We start from the raw sequence: 23864 nt of genomic DNA, 5'->3' as shown, positions 1-23864 counted from the left end.
ATGTTTTCTTTGGGATTGTTTTTCGGAGATACTAGTTTGTGGTAGTTTTTTCTCTTTATTTTTAACTTTTTGATATTTATGATAAGTTTACGTTATCACTTTTGGCAGAATGTATTAACAATCGCCGCATCTAGTACTATTACTAGTGTAAACATACAGGGTGTGACACGACAAGTATAATGGCGGATACAGTTATGTTGAAAATCTGAAGTTACGAAGCTGTAGGTTTTGGATGGCGCTGTTGAAATATAATGTTCTCCTGAATGTGGCACTTCCGAGTATGTAAGAAGTAGACGTCAAATTTGTTATTTTAAATATAACCTGATATTTTTTATTTTAAAATTCTACATGAGATTTTAGATAAAATTTGTGTACAATGTCTTATACCAAAAATTAAGTATTTTCGAGATATTTCGATTTTTTCCAATAACTCAATAATTTTTTTCGTCCATGTTGAATAACGATATCTCCAATAATAACAGGGCTAGTGACGTGAAATTATAACCAATAAACAAGCCCTTGCCCATTAACTCCATATGTCCAACGCATTGCTACTTCATACAGGGTGTTTTAAACTTAGCCGCCAACATGCACAATTTAAATTCATATGTTGCTTACTTTAAATAGAACACCCTGTATTTATTACATTTTCCGCTGTATTTTTTTAAGCCAATGCGTTTGGTACCGGTAGGGAAATAAGCATTTTTTTATGACTCTCGTTCGGCCAGGCAAGCGACAGTTATTTTGAGTAGTATGGACCTCTGTAATAAAAACCTATATGTTTCCTGCAGTCGATTTTTTGGACTTAATTAGTTATTAACAAATTAAGGTCAAAAAACGGAAAATTTTTGCTTTTTTCGTCTATCGGCAAAAAGTGAAGCATTTTAAAACAAATTTTAGAAGAGAAGAAACTTATGTCATATAAAAACCTTTAAAATGGCGTTTTTTAAATGTTTCTATACTTATTTGTTGCTTAGGAAGTTGCAAAATAAGTCAAATATTTCGGTTTTTTATAAATGTTAATAACTTTTTTGAAAATAAACTTGTAACATTTATATTTCATGGAATGCTGTGTCTTATAGTGCCTAAAATATGGTCAAAATTTCAAAGTAATCGGTCAAATAGTTAAAAAGTTATTTTATTTGTTTATCCCAAATTAATTTTTTTCGCAACAATATAAGTCAGAAAATTATATAGCTTTAGTAATTGTAAGGGTAGTTTCTGGAAGAAAAAGACTTGTTCTATTATTTACATTAATAAAAAATTAAGAAAAGAATAACTTTTAAACCATTTCCTGTAAGAATATTATTTATATTTAAAAAGCCTGAATTTTTCTACAAATTTAAAAGGAAAAAATTTGTCCTAAAATAATTTGGGAAAAAGTTAGCCTCTTTTTCTATTTAATTCATTTGTTTATAACAATTAAGACATTTAATTAGCGTTATTTAAAAGCACATACTTTATAGTTTTAACGTACCAAATTCTAAAAAGATTGCCCTTCAATGAAATAGTCCACAAAGCTTCAAAATGTGGTCCTTAAAATCGACTGGATTTGAAACTCACGGGAGCCAAAGGGAGGGGGAAGGAGCTGTTAGCTGTATCTCCGGTTCTTGTTTATGGATTTTGACGTTTCTTTTTTTAATTTCTATGTACTATTTGCGTACATTACGAATATGCATTATTTCAATAAATAAATTTTTAAATAAACTATCTAATTTGTTTAAATCATTTGTTTTCAAATTTTTATTGTAATTTGAGATCATTTTTATTTGAAAACATAAATATTTATGATTAATTTATACTTATTAATAAAATTGTAAATAATTTATTATATTTATAACAACAACAAATTATCGTATTCAATTGTTTCTAAAAATAATATTGCTTTGGAAATAAAAAATCTTAAATAAACTAGGTTTTATTTCTCGCTAAAATGCACTAATAAAAACTAAAGCTAATAAATTATTTGCAGAAAATTTTTCAATATATTGTTTTTTTTTTAAATTTTTTATTGTATTACAAAATATTATAATATACGGAAATATAACGTGTCATATAATTAGATAATTATATATATATATATATATATATATATATATATACATATATATATATATATATATATATATATATATATATATATATATATATATATATACAGTATACTCCCTCTATAACGAACACGGTTATTACGAGGTTTCGCTTATAACGAGATACATTAAATGTCATGTGAAATTTCTATTGAACTATAACCGTCTATAGCGAGGCAAATTTGGTTATAACGAGAGAAAATAAGATCCAAAAAACGTGTTTTTTACGTTTTTGGTCCGGTCGTGGCTATAAATAAATACCTTTTTAAACAACCCCTCAATAAACTTAACTGAAGCCCGCAATAAACTTCTTTACAATGAATAAATACCTACAACTGTTTCACATCTTTAGAAAATATTATGATAGAATGATACTGGACCATTTAAAGCAGTTAAAAATGACAGTTCTTAAAATTGCAGAAGCAATAGTTTATGTTATCCTTGAAAACACGCTTTATTTATACATTATGTAGTTGGAAAAAAATATAAGTACAGATTTTTTGTTTTAACGTATATCATTGATAATAAAAGTAAACAACTCTTTTATGTTTTAATATATTTCATTGACAATAAAAGTAAATAACTTTTTTTCAAAAACGCCATTCAAACAATATTTATTAGCATCTTATATTGCTCCGAATGGCTTCACTATAGGAAGTTAATGGTTTAGAAAACTACAGATTCATATGTATGCACAGTATTATTATTGTCTGATATAACGAGATCGGCTTATAACGAGGTAATTAGTCTGTCATTTCAGTTCTCGTTATAGAGGGAGTCTACTATATATATATATATATATATATATATATATATATATATATATATATATATAATATATATATATAATATATTGAATGGAGGGGTTTTTTTTTTCTTTATGAGAGGTCTCCATGTAGAAGGTAACCGTATGGCGTCATCTCTTTTGTTAAGGCAATTTGGTCTTTTTTCTATTTCTATGGCTTCTCGGATAATTCTTGGTTTATAGAAGCGGATGGGGGCTACGGTTCTGGAGTTTTCAAAATCAATTTTGTGACCTGTATGAAGATGATGTTGACCGAGAGCTGAAATTGAATCGGAATTGCGAACAGAAATGGAATGTTCATAAATCCTATTTTGAATTCTACGATTTGTTTGGCCTATATAGGATCGGGGACAGTCTACACATGGAGTTTCATAAACTCCGTGCTGTTCATTTGGAATATTGTCTGTGATTGATCGGATAAGAGATGAAAGTTTTTGTTGGGGGGTAAATATTGCTTTGATGTAAGGAAGAAAAGCTTTCGTATGATAATGGTCTGAGTCTTTGGATTGAGATTGAGTGGGAGATTGATGTCTGTGGATGCTCCTATTGATGTGATTTTCGCGGTAACGGTTTTGGATGAGGGCTTGTTTTAAACAAGAGAGCTCAGCGGATCTACTTGCATCATCGGAAAGGCGTATTGATCTGGAGACAAGGGTATTAATGACTGAATTAATTTGTGAAGGTGGATGGTGAGAGTTTTGCATGCAAGTAACGATTGGTATGTGTGGGTTTTCGATAGACAGAATAATGAAAACCTTGGGATTGGTTGTTCTTTATGAAAACATCGAGAAACGGTAGGGATGAATCAGTTTCCATCTCCATCGTGAACTGGATACTAGGATGTATACTATTCAGATGGGTTTGAAAAGACACCAAAGCATCCCTGCCATGAGGCCAAATGACGAATGTATCGTCAACATATCGTAGCCAACATGTGGGCTTGAGCATTGATGTGGATAGTGCTCGGGTCTCGAAGTCTTCCATAAAGATATTGGCAATCACAGGAGATAGAGGGGAGCCCATTGGGGCACCATTTATTTGTCTGTAGAATTGATTTTGGAAGATGAAATATGTGTTGGACATACAATGTTTAATGAGAGATAAGTGGTCTTGTTGTGTAAAAAGTGAGACAATATCGACCCTTTCTGAATTCATTGTGAATTCGAATTGTTGTCTTCAGTATAGTTTTGAAATATTGTAAACATTTCATTTAAATAGCGAAACAAAAGAGTCCAAAAAAATTGAAGGGGTCCCTTACAACATGTAAAAAATTCATTTTGTGAATAACATGATCTTTGAATGTATATTTGAATACTTGCAATTATTGTAATGAAAAAATTAGATGTTTTAGATTAAATTTACTTACAATATTGTAAAAAATAGATTGACGAATTTACATAGATAGGATAAAAAAATATATATAAGTAAAATTTGTGGGAAAAGAAATTATTCCAACTTTATTTCTATCATTTCAAAGTATTAATAAATTATTTACAATTTTATTAAAGAAGTATACATTAATCATAAATATTTCTGTTTTACATTCAAACTTACCTTAAATATTTAAAAAAAAAAATTGAAAAAAAAATTTTTTTTTAGACAGTTATGTTTGAAAAACAAAAAAAGGACCAGAGATACACTTAACAGCTCCTTCCCCCTCCCTTCAGCTCCCGCGAGTTTCAATGCCTGTCGATTTCAAAGAACACGTTTTGAAGCTTTGTGGATGATTCCATTAAAGGGCAATATTTTTAGAATTTGGTACATTAAAACTATAAAGTATATTCCTTCAAATAGCGCTAATTAGATTTCTTAATTTTTATAAACAAAGCTGCTATGAATTAAATTAAAAAGAGGCTTACTTTGTCGCAAATTATTTTAGGACAATTTTGTTCTTTTAAATTTATGAAAAAATTCAGGCTTTTTAAATATAAAAAAAATAATATTTTTATAGGCAATAGTTAAAAAGTTATTCTAATTGTTATTAAGCAAAAAATCGACTTCTTAATTTTTTTCAATGTAATTAATAGAACAAGTCTTCTTCTTCCAGAAACTATTCTTACAATTACTAAAAGTAATTTTCTGACTTATATTGTTGCAAAAAAAATTAATTTTGGATAAACAAATAAAATAACTTTTTAACTATTTGACCGATTACTTTGAAATTTTGACCATATTTTAAGCACTATAAGACACAGCATTCCGTGAAATATAAATGTTTTAAGTTTATTTTCAAAAAAGTTATTAGGGTCAGGTGGGGTAAATGTGAACTAGGGGTAATTGTAAACAACGCTCTGATTCATCAGGAATTCAAAATACGAGAGCTTCGCGCGCCTATGCTGTTCGGCGCACACCGGTCCGATACGCAGTCGTACAGTTTAGTGTGATTCATCTGATTCGAGGCGTACCATGCTGAAAAGTTTTGGATAGTGTTTTATATTTATTAATTCATTTCGGTCGCATTACCTGCTCGTGAATAAAAGAGGTACTGAAAGGTAAGTTTTAAATCATTTATTGCTGTGAGTAGTAATGTGTACATGTAAATAAATGTATTTTGTTGATCTAACCTCAATATTACGAGCTGATACTGAACAAATGAGTGTTTACATTTACCCCTTCAAAATTTGTCTGTGGGGAAAATGTAAACACTAATATGGGGTTATTGTAAACAACAACTTATCGTATTTATTTTATTCCAGGGTTGAGTAAAAATGCCCAGAAAATATATTAAAAAGAAAACTGTGGAGAGATACTCTCAAGAGGATTTGTTAAGAGCAGTTAGTGATGTAAAAAACAAAAATTGCACTTATCGTCATAATGTTCAGGCATGTTCAGGCATAATGTTCCTCTGGCAGTTATCTTCCATAGATTCAAGGGCAGAAAAGTACCAGAAAACAAAATGGGAGGTGGACGTCCTACTGTGTTACTTGACGAGGTGGAAGAACAAATAGTAGAATGTTTAATGGCTCGAGCACGAATGGGATACCCCTGTAATAAAGAAGAACTTCGAGGCCTAATTGCAACTTTTGTCAAAGAAAGTAATTTATATATATATATATATATATATATATATATATATATATATATATATATATATATACAAGGATTTCCACAGTTTTCACTGTATTCCTTCACTCAACCGTTTTCTCCAATTTTTCCTGTTTAGCCAGTCCCCTTCCTGTAGGTTTCTTCTACTCATTGCTTCGTCCACCTCATCTCTGAAAGATCTTCGGGGTCTGCCTCTCTTTCTTCTTCCTATCGGGCTCCACTCTGTTATTCTATTTATCCACCGATTTTGGTCTGCTCTTCTGACATGTCCGTACCATGTTAATCTCTTCTGTTTGATGTAGTCTATTATGTCGGAGTTCATTCCCATTCTCCTCTTAATCTCCATGTTATTTATTCTGTCTCTTCTTGTTACTCTGCAGCTTCTCCTTAGGAATTCCATCTCTGTTGCTCTTATTTTGTTTTTGGTTTTCTTATTTATTGTCCAATTTTCACACCCATAAGTGAGGATACTTCTTGTCATGGTATTATATATTTTTTTCTTTGTTTTCATGCTGATGTTCTTATCCCATAGTACCGGGTTCAATTTTCGTATGCAGTCTCTTGTTTGTCCTAGTCTATTTTTTATCTCTTCCTCCGTTGTTCCTTTGTTTGATATTATGAAACCTAAATACTTATACTTGTCTGTTCCTTTGATTTGTTTACCTTCGTCTATTTCCAGCTGTTTTATTTCTGTATTCTCCGTTGTTAGGTATTCAGTTTTCTTTAGGTTTATTTCCATCCCATTCTTTGTATATTCCTGCTCCAGTTTTCTCATCATAAAACTGAGGTCATCCTCGTCTTGTGCGATCACTATTTGGTCGTCGGCAAAACTTAGCGTATATAGATATTCGTTCCTTACTGGTATACCCATTCCTTCGCACTTTCTTTTCCATGGTTTCAGGGTTTTTTCCAGGAATATTTTGAACAGGGTGGGAGATGTGGAGCAACCCTGTAGTAGTCCCTTTGTCGTCTTAAATGGCCTGCATATTCTATTGCCCGTTTTGATAGCTACTTCGTTATTCTTGTAGAGTGCTTTTACCGCGTTTATTAATCTTCGTGGAACTTCGATGTCTTCCATTGCTTCCCATAGCTTGGTTCTAGGTATTGAGTCATATGCCTTCTTAAGATCAACAAAAGCCAGATGGACGGATCTATTTTTGGCCATTCTTTTTTCTATTAGTTGTTCGACCGTGTAAATGTGGTCTAAGCATGCTTTCCCCGCTGTGAAACCTGCCTGGTCTTCTCCGATTTTATCTTGTATATATATTTCTAATTTTTCCTTTATGGTCTTTCCATACAGTCTGCCTATAGACGATATAATGCTGATTCCCCGATAGTTTTCGCAGTTTTTTCTATTTCCTTTCTTGTATATTGATGTCATATAAGCTTGGGTCCATTCTGCCGGTAAGTCTTCTCCATTCAGTGCTCTCTCAAACATTTTATGTATCATACGGAATAACTTTTCCGATCCGTTTTTTATCAATTCATTTGGTATTCCGCCGGGACCTTCTGCTTTTTTGTTCTTTAAAGTTTTGATCGTTCTTTTTACCTCAGCTAGGCTTAATTCGATTTCGTCGAAATCGAATTAAGAAAGTAATTTATAAACACCATTTAAGGATGGCCGTCCTGGCTTAGACTGGTATTACAGCTTTATGAATCAACATAAAACGTTGACCTTCAAAAAGCCTGAACATCTCCAAAAGACCAGAAAAGATCAGAGAAAACCAGAAGTCATCTATAGTTTCTATAAAACTTTGGAAAAAGTGGTTATCGAGGAAAAGATTGATAATGCTGCGTTTGTTTTCAATGCAAATGAAAGTGGCTTTGGGAACGATCCATCGAGAATAATGGCGATTGGAGAACGAGGAAAAACTCTCTCAAGAGTCTCTGGTGGTTCGGGGAGAGAGTCCACAAGTGTTCTGGCTTGCGTTGCGGCTGATGGTTCTTTTCTGCCACCCTTCATTGTTTTTAAAGGGTGTGCAGTGCAGGCAAGGTGGACCTCGGAAGAAGCTTTCCCAGAAACAGTTTATTCTGTGTCAGCAAATGGATGGATGGAGGAACTCCAGTTCTACAATTGGTTCCACTCTGTTTTCGTAAAGTGGGCGAAGGATTTGCGAGCGACAAAACATCTACCTGACCAGAAAGTGTTATTGTTATATGACTGACATAAGAGTCACATAAGTTTGAGGATTATTGAGTGGGCACTTGAAAACAAAATAGTATTAGTCAAGTTTCCCAGCCATTTAACAGACAGGCTGCAGCCGCTGGATAAGTGTGTTTTCAGTCCGGTAAAAACTTGCTGGGAGAAAAACCTTTTTGCTTATGGAAAGAAACATATGAGGCACGGAGCAGGACGCCTACAGAAAAAGAATTTACTGAGCTTTTAGGACAAGTGTGGAATGAAGCTTTCACTGAGAATAATATTAAAAGCGGATTTGTAACCACAGGGGTATTTCCAGTCAACCCTAAGAAGTTTCCAGAAGATGAATTTAATCCTACTGATTTGAAAAGGTTTAAAGACTACAAGCGGAGAGCCATTCAAGATCATAACATTCAACAGGGCGAACATAGTGAATTCGAACTAGAAACAAACAATAGTGACGGAATTCCCACAGAGGCAGAACCACTACGAGTACAGCAGGGTCCGTCCGGATCTGTCACTTTAGATGTTGCCACTTTAGATGTCAAGTGTATTACTGCTGCTTCAGATATTGTTGCTACATTCTCATCAGCAATTGTTAAAACACTAAATGTGGACCCCAACAGAAATTCTGTAGAACCCAAAAAAGTTATACCAAGATTAAAACAAGCCCAGTATGGAGAGGTGCTAACGACTATTGAATTTGTCGAACTACTTAAAGAAGCAGCACGTAAAAAAGAGGAGAAAACTGCACGAAAATCTAGGCCTCGTATGAAAAAGACTCCCAAAGAGAAATTAAAAGGAAAACATAAGGAGTGCAGTTCAAGCGAAGAAGAAAATGAAGTGCCCTATGATGACGACTCGGTTGAAGAGCTAAATGAAATGAAATTTGCCCAAGACGATGCAGCAGAAAATCTTCAGGATGTTGAATATAAACTGCCAGAATGGCACCTAATTAAGCCAAACATATATATGATAGCAGAAATCAGAAACCAGAAAAAACACATGTTATAAATATGTCTGCCGTGTACGCGACGTAGATGAAAAAAATGGTGACATTGCAGTAGTTGGATTTACGCGCAACCATAAATTTGGAACTGAATTCGTCGAAAAGGAAACCGATATTTCGTCAATTGAATTTGAAATGATCGAGGTCTTGCTACCTGAGTCCACAATTTCAACGAAACGTAGACAATTCACATTTTTCCGGGCACTGTCAGTGTTTTCGAAAAATAAACTTTGATTCAGCTTATTTTTGTCGGCATTTGTGTGCACTAACTGTATATAGGGGTAATTGTGAACATCATTGTAAAATACATTACATGTGTTTAAAATGTTCACTTGCATTGTCGTTCACAATTTCCCCGTAAAAATTCAATATAAAATTAATATGACAACGAATTGCGTGTTTCCATTTACCCCTATATTTTTGTAGTTTGAATTTTTGGTTCGGGTAATTGTAAACAGCCCCTGAAGCCCTTATCATAACTAATACGAACACGAAATTTCGAGAAAATGGGTAAAACAACTGAAACTAAGTAGGTATTACCAAAGATATAGAATTGTCTCTGTTAAACACAAAATATGTAAATTTTTAGTTGAAAAGTGCAAAAATCGTTTACATTAACCCCACCTGACCCTACCATCTAAAAAAACCAAAATTTTTGACTTATTTTGCAACTTCCTAAGCAACAAATAAGGATTAGAAACATTTAGAAAACGCCATTTTGAAGGTTTTTATATGACTTATAAGTTTCTTCTCTTCTAAAATTTGTTTAAAATGCTTAACTTTTTGCTAATAGACGAAAAAAGCAAAAATTTTCCGTTTTTTTGACCTTAATTTGTTAATAACTAATTAAGTCCAAAAAATCGACTGCAGGAAACATATAGGTATTTGTTACAGAGGTCCATACTACTCAAAACAACTGTCCTTTGCCTGGCCGAACGAGTGTCAAAAACAAGGTACTTTTTTTGCTTTTTTCCCTGGCCTATATTTCCTATATCTAAATCCATCTACTTTATAGATATTTTATTATGTATGTTAAAATATAGTAATTATGTTAAATATGCAAGTTATTAATTATGAAAAGTAACCAACAGCATGAAAGGTCTATTAGTTGAGGATATCATCAAAAACGTTGACTATGTATGATTATTTTTTTTATTTCATATGAAAGTATAGTACTTCAAGAGTATTCACACCAAATCAAAAGTGAATTTGAGCAATATTACCGGAGTTATAGAGATTTGAATACAGCGCGGTCGCAGTTTAAAAACTTCAAACGCGCTTTTATCGAAACTGTGTTTGCTTGTGGTAGGCACGATTTTTCGAAAATAAATCGACCGGTTTTGTTGAAACTTTGCACAGTTCAACTTTATATTATTGTTTTGTGATTGAAGGGATTTTAAATCGGTAGACTGGTTCTTGTTTTATACGAAAAATGTTTTAAAAACGATGGGAATCTGAAAAATGCTAAAAAATATGAAACGAAAATTAATTCAAACTTACTTATGTCAAAACTTTAAACTTTATTATTTTTGTAATTCCTTCGTTCAGTCACGAAACAATACTATAAAGAAGAACTGCGCAAAGTTTCAGCAATATTGGTCGATTCATTCTCAAGAAATCGTGCCTACCACACGGAAAAAGAAAGTTTCGAGAAACCGCGTTTAAAATTTTTAAACTGTTCTATTCGGTTCTAATCTTCGGTTATATTGCTCGAATCTACTTCAAATTTGGTGTGAATTCTCTTGTAGTACTATACTTCCATATGAAATTAAAAAATAAATCAATTTTCTTTTATTTTCTTGAAAATACAAGACCTACGTAACCTCTCAATTTAATTAAATAACTTACAAACTAAAATAACTAAATAGATCAGGGCGGATGTGTAAAAAATCGACTAAATTTGGATGTGAGAGGTGGCATTCGGATTTTTGCAGATATAGTTAAGTGATAAGTTCAGAAATAATAATTGACTTAACCTCCCTCTCAAATAGGTCTGGAACAAATTACTAAAAACATCGATTTTTTTTTCTAATTTCCTCGCTTATAACTTTAAAACAACTCATTTTGGAGCAAAGTCGTACGGAAATAAAATAACGACAATTGAATTTTTTATAAGATACGACTGTTTAAAAATGTTTGAATTTATTACCCTTGCTGCAAAATAGCAATAAATACAAAAAAAAGAGGGGGAAACAAGCCATTTTTTTCAATATTTTTCAAAAACTTGCACTGCTGCACTAATGACATTCATAATTCGTCTAAAAATCTTTATAACATAATCAAACAGCTTATCAAATTGCATTAAACTTGATTTAATAGATTTCGCGTAGTAATTTTGCATTCGAAATTTTTTTTAATCCAATTTTTTTAAATCTTTCACAACAAAAACTAGACCATATAGAAGTTTACCAATTTTGTACTAATAAAAACCGTATTGAACCTATCTAATGTACTTTATGGAAATGAAATCGGATTATTTGGACGGTCTCAGGAATGTTTTAAAATTATAAACAATTTTTTGGCTTATAAACAAATAGGATATCTCGGTAACTAATAGCTTAAATTAAATTCAGGAAACGACGTTGGAAAAGACTTTTTTAAAAAAAGAAAAAAAGTTAAATTACGAGCAGTGGTTTCTGAGATACAACCGGTCAAAGTAGACCGGCATTCGTGACGAAGTTATATACAATAGGATAACTTTTAAGCCATTACCTTTTTCTTTCGGAGCTTTTTTTAGATAAAATTTTTTATATCTTCAAGATATTTATAACATGCTAATAACAATATATATATATATATATATATATATATATATATATATATATATATATAACAATAAAAACCATAACAAGCTGAATTCTGAGAATGTTAATTTTGGGACCCCAAAAATATGCAAAAAGTTTAATATTCCTACCCCCGGGTTTCCTCTAAAACCACCCCCCTCCTCGTAGGGGAAAAACGGAAAAAATCGATTTACCAAGAATCTGTGCGTTGTAGAAAAAAAATATTTTCAATAAAAAACGTAGCTGAGACAATTTTAAACAAAAATGTTTATTAGCATTTTTTGTGTAAAATAAACCGTTTGAAAAAAATCCACAAGGAAAATAATTCCTGCAGCTGGCTGTATACCACGTATCACAAAAAGAGGTTAATCTTTGTAAATGGGTATATTTTATAAAAACCCTTAAAAGGGCTACATTAAAAACACGAACGTCTTCGGAACAACAGTTCTATCATCAGGTTAAAAATACCTAAAATAAGTATAAACCATTTAATTAAAGCAAACGTGGTTTAAAATTTTGACTAAGGTTAAAAAGCAAAATGGTTATACTTACAGGTTATCATGCCTGAGCCACCAAAATATTAGGGTAAAAACCCTTTAAAATATATAATGTTACCAAAGATTGTACATGATGTTGTTAATAATATTTGATGTTTAATATTTTAATTAAATTTTACTTCAGGTAACATACGCCCATGCTTTAAGTGAGTTCCAGTGTCCGGAGAGTAAACCTCTTCAAACGGACTTCAGCTGGTAACTGATTGACAAGATACCCATGAACGGTGTCGAAAACAAAATGTCAATGTACCATGAAACAATATTAGTTAAACATAGCATTACTACAGCCAAAAGATTCAAAACTTTGATGATGTTAAAAATGATAACAGCAATCCAGGTGTTGGGATTTAAAATTTTTTAATTATTTAATATTGGATATAAACGATGTAAAATGACTGATGTTGTTAAAGGTCATGTTTAAGAGAATGACGTATGCATTAGGTAGCTTATATTACTCTTTGTAGTATGGAGTGTGGTCTAAAAATTGAAAACGTTTGAAAACTCTCAAAAATATCGCTTAAGTGACGCGACTATAAGCGCGAAATCAATTTTAAATAAAATTTGTATCAATTAGACGGTAAAAATTCGATATCTTTTGGTCAGAGTGTCCTATCTCAGAGTGTGAAGCTTTCTTGTGCAATTTTTGCGTTTTTCCGCAATTAAAGACAGTTTCTATAAAAGTATTATAAAAATTACTATAACAATTTTCTAAGCGAATTATGAAGGTACTAAGTGCAATCTAAGTGGTTGAAATACATTGAACAAGAAAAGGCTTGTTTCCCTCTCTTTTTTTTGTATGTATTGCTATTTTGCAGCAACTAGTCCAGTCGTCAGAGATTTGACCCGTAAAAATCATACGAACACGCTGAATTTTGCCGAGAATATCAATTTTTGTACCCCAAAAAAGATGTAAAAAAGTTTACCACTTTTACCCCCGGGCTTCCTCTGAAAGCCCCCTTCGTAGGGGGGCAAAAAAATCAATTTATTAAGAATCTGTAGGCCGTAGAAAAAAATGTTTCAAATAAAAAATGTTGCTAAAGATAATTCTGAACAAAAATGTTTATTGGCACTTATTGTGTAGAATGAACCATTCTCTCAGAAACAACCCTTGAAGCGACCGGCGATTTTCAATGTCAGTTGCCCGTGCAAAATTTGTATCGAGTTGACGGTAAAAATTCGATATCTTTTGATCAGAGTATTCTATCGACATATACCAAATTGCGTTTTAAAGGTGAAGAGTGCAGCTTTTGATATGCAATTTTTGTATTTTGTTGCAAATGAAGTCAGTTTCTATAAATCTGTTCAATAAATAAACATTGCGCGATTTTTACCATTTTCTACGATTCTGGTGAGATCAATAAAATTTATTACTTTTATTGACCGGTCGTAGTGAAATTTCCATTTTTAAAGAACAACATTTAAAACCTATAACATGAAATTTTAAATTTGATATGTGGCAGCAAATATAAGACATTTTAAATATGACTAAAAAGCGCAGAATTTAAACTTTTATATTACAAACAATCGCACGTCACGGGAAATGCCTAAAAGAAGACGATTTTGGGTGTGATTTGTAGCAAAAGTTGGGTCTTTTGAAAAACTTTATAGTATACTTGAGAAAGAGCAGTTTTAAATGTTTTAGATTGTTTGTAATGTGAAAGTTTAAATTCAGCGTTTTTAAGCATATTTCAAATGCGTCACATGTGTTGCTAAAACTCAACCTTTATGCTATAGGTTTTGAAGATTAGGCTCTAGTAATCGAAACGACATAGTATCCGGTTAATAAAAGGTATAAATTGTATTGATCTCATCAGAATCATAAAAAATGGCAAAAATCGCGCCATAATTATTTATTTAACACATTTATAAAAACTGAGTTTATTTGCAGCAAAATACAAAGATTTCACAAAAGTTGAACTCTTTACCTTTTAAACGCATCTTGATTTTTGTCGATGATCGATACCCTGATCAAAAGATATCGAATTTTTACCGCCGAGCTGATTCAAATTTTATTTAACATTGATTTCGTGCACGTAAATGACATTTAAAATCGCCGATCGCTTGAAGCGTTGTTTCTGATAGAACGGTGTATTCTACATAAAAAATGCTAATGGTCATTTTTGTTCAAAATTAAAATGAGTTTTTATATAGTTTATTGTATAAACATGTTTTAGATATTAAAATGAAATTGTAATTGTAAATATAGAGTAAGTATTTCTTTGTAATTTGTTAGAATATAAAAAATAATAAAAAAAGAAAATTAAAAAAAATATATAAGAAATAAATAATAATTAAAAAAAAAATAAATAAAAATAAAAAAAGAGAAAAAATGAGGAACTTTGACAGTCCACAGTAAAGTAGCTATTGAATTAAGTAGATAGCTACAGAAGAGTTTGCTGTGGAACCCTGAGGACCCCATCACCTATTTTATATATAAATAACTAAAAAGCACCTAATAGAAAAAAAAACTAGAAACAAATTACCAAAAAAAGACTATATATTAGAGATCAATTCTAGTAATAGATTTAGGATAAGATTGTATACGAAACAATGACTAATGAAAAAATGAGTAAAAATTGTAAGATTGGCGAATAGATTTAGTATCCGCAGTCATATAAACACAAACAAACAATAATCTTAGCTACATTTTTATTTGAAATTTTTTTTTTGCCTACAGATTCTTGGTATATCGATTTTTTTTCGTTTTGCCCCCTCTGCAAGGAGGTTTTAGGGGAAACCCCAGAGTTAAAAGTGGTAAACTTTTTTGTATCTTTTTTGGCGTCGTACAATTGACATTCTCGGCAAAATTCAGCTTGTTCGTATTATTTTTAGAGATTCAGTGGCATTTTCGTCTCTGATGGCTGGAGTAAACGGTAATAAATTGAAACATTTTTAACCAGCCGCATCTTATAGAAAATTCAATTATGATTATTTTATTTGATTACGACTTTGCTTTAAAATGAATTAAATGAAAAAATAAAATCCATTCAGTTTTATAGTTATAATATTAGGGCGTTAGAGAATTAAAAGCAAGTAAGACTTTCTGAATCATATCTTTCTTTGTCGTAACAGGTTTGGAAAGATGCTAAGCAACAGGCCCAAATTTATGAGGAGGTACTCCATTTTGCTTATACCAAGCTAAAGCTCTCATCCATTTCTTAAAGTATACGAGCCCTAACAACTAAATGTTCGGACAAACGAAAATTTATTGAAAACCTTTATGTTCACGATCTTTCCTAGTGAACCAAAGAACGAGATCAATAATAATACATTAAACTTTATCATTAAGAACAAAATATTGAAATGGTTCGGTCTCTATCAACTTTGAATTTCAGCGTTGGCGGAAAATAAACGAAAATGTTACATAAAATCGTGACAACTAAATGTTCGGACAATTCAAGAAATTACTATTTTAATATGGGGTTACATCGTAATTCTCTCTGACATTGTTCGTACTAAGGAGTTACACAAGTTAGGGTCGTAACTATTCCATAATTCACCTAATTTACCCTTTAAATCGGCGACGGTTCTCTGGGGATCATTACGCAATTTCTGTTTCATCTTATGCCACAATGTCCCAATAAAATTAAGGTCTGGACTGTTCGAAGGCCATGAGAGTACTTTAATGTTATTGTCTCCCAAACCATTTTTTAGTTATTTTAGCTGTATGGTATACAGCACCGTCCTGCTGGAATATAAAATTCAAGTCCGGGTAGAGATCGTGAGCACTTGTTGCCAGACTATTTTTCAAAATTTCTTGATACTTTAATTGCTGCGTTAATTGTGGCTTTCACCACCCCATATCTTTCTAGACCAGCTGATGACTCGCACACTCAAATCATAATTCCCTTGGGAAACTTCACAGTTCTTTTGAGGCAATCTTGATTATGGAATGCTTCATTTTTTACTTCTGATAACCCGTTTTCGAAAGTCTACCACGTAAACATCAAATTTTGATTCGTCACTGAATATGACTTGGACCAGTCGTCAACGGTCCATGAAATCTTCGATCTTGCCCAATTGAAGTGGTTGCTTAAAGTTTTTATGTACCGTTGACTGGTTCAGAGTGATATTCAGTGACGAATCGAAATTTGATGTTTGCGTGGGAGACTTTCGAAAACGGGTTATTAGAAGTCAAAATGAAGCATTTCATTAAGATCGCCTCAAAAGAACTGTGAAGTTTCCCAAAGGAATTATGATTTGGGGCTGGATGTCATCAACGGGTCTAGTAAATTTTGAAAAATAATATTGTACTAAGTGCTCACGATCTCTACCAGGACTTGAATTTTATATTCCGCAGAACGGTGCTGCATGCCATACAGCTAAAACAACTGAAAAATGGTTTGGAGACAATAACATTAAAGTCGTCTCATGACTTTCGAACAGTCCAAAGCTTAATGTTATTGAGACATTCTGACATAAGATGAAACAGAAATTACGTAATGATCCCCAGAGAACCGTCGCCGATTTAAAGAGTAAATTAAGTGAATTATGGGATAGTTTTGACCCTGACTTGTATAAATCCTTAGTACGAATAATGCCAGACAGGTTTGCCGCGGTTGTAAAGGCTCGTGACGATGTAACCCCATATTAAAATAGTAATTTCTTGAAGTGTCGCGATGTTAGGCAACATTTTCATTTATTTTGCCGCCAACGCTGCAATTCAAAGTTTATAGAGACCGAGCCTTTTCAATATTTTGTTATTAATAATAGAGTTTAATGTATTATTGATCTCGTTCTTTGGTTCAATAAAAAATGTCGTGAAAATGAACGTTTTCGCTCGTATAACGCCGCGCGCCGTTTGTATGACTGCTTCTAAAAGGTGGCAATGTCTTGCACCATTTAAATTTTCATGCTAAAATTTTATTGTTTTTTATTGCACAAAAAACATTAAAACTTCAACTATATTGGAAATAACGTTCTCTAACATGTGGATTTTCGTTAGACTAAATATGGGAATTATATCAATTAAATAATCCATTTCTTGCTAAACTTTTTTCATCAGACCATATAACTTTTTTATGAAGTTTTTGTCCTCTTAGGTCTTCATTAAAAACCATTCACAGAATTGTACCCTTCGAAGAAGATCGCCTGATGGAAGCATTTGGAGAGGCCGGAAAATAACCCAAAACATTAATTTCGTCTATGTCATTTTCCACTACTAGTTTTTTTTATTCATTTTAATATTAAATTGACCAAACTGACTGGAGTTTTTAAGCAACCTTCTTACAATATCACCAGTTGCATTTGGTCCATTTGGATATCTTTCCACAGAAACACAACAAATCCTTTTAACAATTCTATTACACTCGCCGTAAATAATAAGATTTAAAAAATAATCGTTAATAAATCCTACATTTGCTATTATTTACTATGAAATACAAACTGGCGAAGAAAACTGTCGAAACAATACATATAAACAATTAACGTTCTAACTATCAAATTTTTGACAGTGATGACATTTGACAGTTATTATGTTTTAACTTAGATAATGAAATATCTCAAAAGTGGTTGGATTTGGTATAGGGAATGCCGATACTAAACGAATTAACTTAAAAAATACAGCGGAAAATATAATAAAATATAGGGTGTTCTATTTGAAGTAAGCAACTTATAAATGACTTAAATTGTGCATGTTGGCGTCCAAGTTTAAAACACCCTGTATGCAATATCAATGAGTTAGGCATTTGGAGTAACGGTTAATAATTGCTTTAAGCGCTTTTTGTTGGTTGGTTACAATTTCACGTCAACAGCCTCGTTATTAATGGGGATATCGTTATTCAATGTGGACAAGGATATTTTCAAAATTTTGAAAAAAAATCGAAATATCTCGAAAATAATTCATTTTTAGTATAGGACATTGTGCACAAATTTCATATAAAATTTCATGTAGAATTCAAAAATAAAGTAGAAATATTAGGTTCTATTTAAAATAATACAGTTGACGTCTACATCCGCTATAACCTGAAGTGCCACATTCAAGACATTATATTTCAACTCAACGTCATCCGAAACCTACAGCTTCGTAATTTCAGATTTTTAACATAACTGTATAACGCCATTACTTTTAATCAAAACTTGTCACGTCACAGCCTGTATATACAGCAATATGTTTAGTTCCAAAACTTAGTACTCCATGTATCGCTTCATACAGTCCTTTTGGTTTGAGCAATAAAATCGCTTCCTTTCTCATTTGTTGAAATATCTTGCAAAGATACACACGCTGCATTTAGCACTTCTCTATCAAGTATAAGTTGTAACGGCTAGCTCACCCATTGCACATTGAAACCCCTCAGGGGTGATGTTCGGCATAAACTAACTTAATTTGAGAAATCGGGAATTATTAATAAAATAATTTCTTTAACACATATCTTTATTTATTTATATTTTAATAATTCAAAATGTAACAACAATTAAATTGAGGTTCTAACAACAGGGAATTAAGCATCTATATACAAAATCTCAAGAAATAAAGAAACTTAGCTCTACTCTATGAGAAATCCTCCTGCTGTTTCCTTCTCAACTCGGACCATACAATGTCTGCAAAAACCATGCCGCTAAGCCGAAACCATGTGGATCCCTCTCCAATCCAAAGCCATGCGGACTTTCAAAATCGAGATGGATTTCTTATTCCAAAAAAAACAATTTCATTTTTGTATTCTTCAAGGTGGATTCTCTTGAATAAAAACCAAGGTGGATTCTCTTGAATAAAAACCAAGGTGGATTCTCTTGAATAAAAACCAAGGTGGATTCTCTTGAATAAAAACCAAGGTGGATTCTCTTGAATAAAAACCAAGGTGGATTCTCTTGAATAAAAACCAAGGTGGCTAGAAAAACAAAAGTCGCTATAAAACTCGTCATGGCACGAGTTTTGTCCAACAACAGAAGAATTCTGGCAAGCGGAAAGCTCTTCTCTCCGAGACCTGTATACCGATCCAGAATTCTCTGATGTTGCCAAAACTCACAAATTAATAATTGTAATTAATAGATAAATTATTAAATGAAAAATGAAAAAGACAAAGTTGTGCGATAAATACGATTTATATTGAATTATTATTATTACAGCAAAGGTAAAAAGAAAATAAAAATTGTAAGCAGTTTTTAAGTACTTGCGTACACAAAATTATACGAAAAACTAAAAGTGTTCTTGATTAAAGTATGAAAATATGTTGTTGTAAAAGGAGCAAAGTATTAACTTACCCAGACCGTTGGAAGTTTCTGACCACGAGGACTTATATTTTTAATAATAATACCTTCTCGTTTGCTGGTTCATTTTAAAAAGAAATTAAATCGGGTCGGATTGATAGAAGTAAATTATTTAAGAGTGGGGTTTCTGTTTCTTGTACGATAAAGTAAGTGAAGGTAGGGCTACGAGGGGACTTAAGAAATTAATCAGCGGATTTATTTGTAATAGGAAAATATTGAAATAAAATATAGGAATACAAACAAAGGAAAAAGAACTTATTATCAATAAAAATCAAATAGTATGCGCAGAAAATAGTGGAAAGTACTTTGAAATTAATAAGAACAAAAATGTAACGTTTTAAACGTTACAAAGTCACTGACGTTATCCTTTCACTCGTTCTTACAAATTCTACCCGTTTTCTTTCATCTATCAGTATTATTTGACTGACTAGTCAAAATGTATTAGAAAATGGTGAAATATTATCTAAAACATATATTGAAAGTCAAATTTAAATATATATATATATATATATATATATATATATATATATATATATATATATATATATATATATATATATATATATATTGTTAAACTTCTGGAATATCTCGGAATAAACGGCTTAATTAGAAACTTTTAATTTCAAGCAATAAAATTGGCAGTCACCATGACCTGTAATTTCACTTTTTACACGAAATGTTCATAAAAATATGTTCCTTTTGAAACCCACAACAAGCGATTCGATCGTACTAGAATTATCCTAGGAGAAGAATTATTTGGTAACTCGAAACACTGTGTGCGCTTTTTGTTTGACTTTTTATATTTAAAATTTTTATCGTTGACACGCTTTTCATCTAATTATGAATATCATGTTATCCCCGTGATAAATATATATACTTAATTTACTTTTATAGTAAATGAATCACCCTCTAAATATGTATACAACGTGCATTTCCTTCATGTGCTTATCATCACACTACTTCACTTTCCCCCTCTTTCACTTCAATTTCCCCACTTCATTTTCCGCCGAGCGGTCGCTGCTGCTAATGATCATGTCATGTCGCTTTTACAGTTCGTCCTACTTTGACTATTTTACTAGTCAGTGATAGTGATAAAAAAGTTTAATATTGTTAAGTCGTTTTAATTACACATGAATTTATTACAACTGAAAATGGTGCCTATTGCGTTCAGTAGAATTCAAGGTTACATGTCTTTTATTATTATTTTTAATGTCGAAATAACTTGTGAAATTTGAATAGTAAAATTTTTAAATAGTGTAAACAAAACAGACAGTGGAAGTGGGATGGAACCATGGGACGTGCGTTTGTGTGGTGTATGTGTGAATGTATTTTTATAATGAAATTAATGCGGTAATTCTTATCGGCAAATAAACCAATTATAATGGTTTCTGTTTCGAAATATTAGATGTAAATAAATGTCACTTGTTCCACTTATTATTATTATGGGAAGATAGATTTCTCTTCTTAAGGTAAGTAATTAATGACCTATTTTACATAGGCTTCCGATTAGAATAAATTAGTCAAATAATTTCCATTCCATAAGTCTTGCAGAAATTTCTGTATGGGATATACGAGGGCAATGCAAGAAGTTTTCGGATTTATAGTGAAATAATGAGTTTCTTGTTTAAAGAATACATTAGTTAATCACCGTCGTTTCCCTGTAGTTCAATAAACTATATCCAAAGTTTCTCGAATAATCAGGTTTCGATCAAAACGTTTCCTAATCACAAATTTCATAGGATTGGGAATAATCTTTGCTTTTTCGGTGCAAAGACACTGAATTCTATTAATTCCTTTTACTATTGTTAGATTAGATTTAAAATGGTGTTTGTCAAGAAGCTGAAGCACTGCTTTATTAGAATTTCACGCAACTGGCTTACCAATAATGCAAGTTTCTTACCACGATACATTAACCATATTTCTTAACAAATTAACTTGAAATCTTTTTTTGTTTTTTACTAAGAATATTCAGTTCTTTCTTCCGAGTTTAGATTTATGAGATTGATTCCTCCGTAATTTTCAAAATGTCTCCTTTTAATTCGTTCGTCTTTCAAGAATAAAAGTTTTATCTTGTAGACCTGTTGAATCATGATACCTTAAACCTGCATATAGGAAATTAAGAGAGATGACTAAGAATAAACAGAAACAATTATCCTAACATATAAAAAACCACAAGGGAGGCAGAATAATAGGAGCAATAAGTATCTCATATATTATATACATGTCCGAATTATTTAAAGTTGGAAGAATACAACAGTATACAACGGTTGCCATAACAGGTCCATCAAGAACAGAAAGCGAAATTACGTCAATACAAATGCAAAAACGGAAAAGCGCTCGGCCCCGAGGAGATGAGTCTCGAAATACTAAGATACTGGGAGAAAAGAGGATTAAAGAGGTGTGTGATCTCTTTAACAAAGTTTATGACAATAAAATATTATCAACCGATTGGCTAAAGTCGGCTTTCATCCCAATACCTATGAAACACCCAGTAAAAACATATCGAATATATTTAATGTGTCAGGTTTTGAAGATATTCCTAGTGATACTAAATTCGAATTTAGTAGAATAAAACGGTTTGGGAACAAGACAAAGATCCGAGATTGTTTTGTATCTGAGTACTGTTACAAAGACCCGAGATGTAACTCAAATTTTACACATCTGAATTGTTTTCTTGCTTGGAATCTCCTTTTCTGATCAAATTCACTTTTATTTTATAACAAGTGTGCCAATATCATCATCATCATCAATAGCATTACAACTCGAGAAATTTCGCCGAGTTTACTATTGCCTTCCATATTTGTCGGTCATGTGCCAGTATTTTCCATTATCTCACTCCCATTTTCTCCAGATCCTCTCTGACTGCATCTTTGCACCTGCTGTCTAACAGCCGCGATAGAATACCTTTTCCCTGCCTAGCCTCCCATGGGAAGGAATGAGAGGTGAAGAGGTGTCGGGTTCGCAGAAACGCACACATTGCGCCTATGCGTTACGTCACCGATCTGCGCTCCTAATATCCGAGACAAGCTCTCGTGGAACCACTCTACTTCATTCCACATAACTAAAGAGGTTAAACGAACTGCAAACTCTACCCCATCAAGGACGTGAGCTTGTGGTACGTACCCACTCCCTGAAGACAAGTAGTAGAGGTGTAGGCTCCTCGGCGGCAAGACAAACGTGCTAGGTCGCGACCGGGACCTTATTCTTACCTGCGTTCACCTTTCCGTCCGTGGGGGGATAACGGACGGGTGTTCGTGTAGCAACACAGGGAGTATGGGGAGGTTGGAGCCCTACGCCGCAGAAGCAACGTGCCACCCTCAAATGGTGTCGAACTCGTAGGGGTAATGGATTCGCTTACAGTTATTTGTCAAAAGACCAAGAGGACCAGGGGCACGCTCTTACGCTTTCGCGAAAGATGGGTGACACGAATTGCACTTCATGCACCTTTCCACATTTTTCTAGACCGTTCTACTAGATTTTCCTTTGCGTCTGCACCTGCATTCGTTTGTCACACCATCTCTGCATGTATTACTCGAAGGATTTTACATTCCCACTCCAGCAATTTATTTACTTCTTTTTTTGTTAGTGTCCATGTTTCGCTTCTTCAGTGCAGCTTCTTCTAAGCTCGAGAAAATAGCTTTAACTTCTAATGTTGATTGTGCTACTTTATTTACGTCATCGGCAGAACGGTCTTGATTTTTGGATAAATTTTTCGCATGGCGTATTCTAATGCCAAGTTAAACAATAATGAAGATAGCGGATCTCCCTGCCACAGTTAAAAATTTACGCAGAAAGCGTTTCATTTTTCCCTCCTATTCTACCTTGTGCAAAGGAGTTACACACATTTGCGTTACAGCAGTTAGTTTCTTAGGTATGCCCAGCTCAACCAGTGCATTTCATAGACGATTCATTGAATCGTAAGCCTATTTGAAATCATAATCATCATGATCATAATCTTTGGCTCGACAATCCTCTGTGGATCCTGGCCTGTTCTAAGATTAGTTGCCATTCTGTTCGGTTTCTGGCAACGTGTTGTCATCTTCTGATCTCTAGTATTCCTAAGTCGGTCTCAACTCAATTCAACCACCTAATTCGCGGTAGGCCTTTGCTTCTTCTTCCTATAGATGTTCCTGTCGTTAGCTTTTTAGCAATCATGTTGTCAGGCATTCGTATTACGTGTCTGGCCCATCTGTTGCTGTGTTTTAATGAACATTACGACATCTGGAATT

At 32.7% G+C, this 23864-nt stretch overlaps 1 protein-coding gene across 4 annotated transcripts in view; it reads left to right on the top strand.

Annotated features, from left to right (window-relative positions):
* LOC140439587 (protein wings apart-like) overlaps nucleotides 1-23864 on the top strand; it is a 103022-nt gene that overhangs the window by 15507 nt on the left and 63651 nt on the right. The window contains exon 1 of one of the 4 annotated variants that reach the window (XM_072529595.1): nucleotides 20638-21104. The exons of the other annotated variants lie outside the window; for them this stretch is intronic. The gene's annotated coding sequence lies outside the window, so the exon portion shown is untranslated. Of the gene's footprint in view, nucleotides 1-20637; nucleotides 21105-23864 lie in introns of those variants that run through there. 4 annotated transcript variants of the gene reach the window in all.

The sequence above is a fragment of the Diabrotica undecimpunctata genome, chromosome 4, assembly GCF_040954645.1.
Source record: "Diabrotica undecimpunctata isolate CICGRU chromosome 4, icDiaUnde3, whole genome shotgun sequence".
Classification (NCBI taxonomy): Eukaryota; Metazoa; Arthropoda; class Insecta; order Coleoptera; family Chrysomelidae; genus Diabrotica; species Diabrotica undecimpunctata.
The sequence above is the reverse complement of the archived record's forward strand: the minus strand, read 5'-3'. Positions and strand labels throughout refer to the sequence as shown.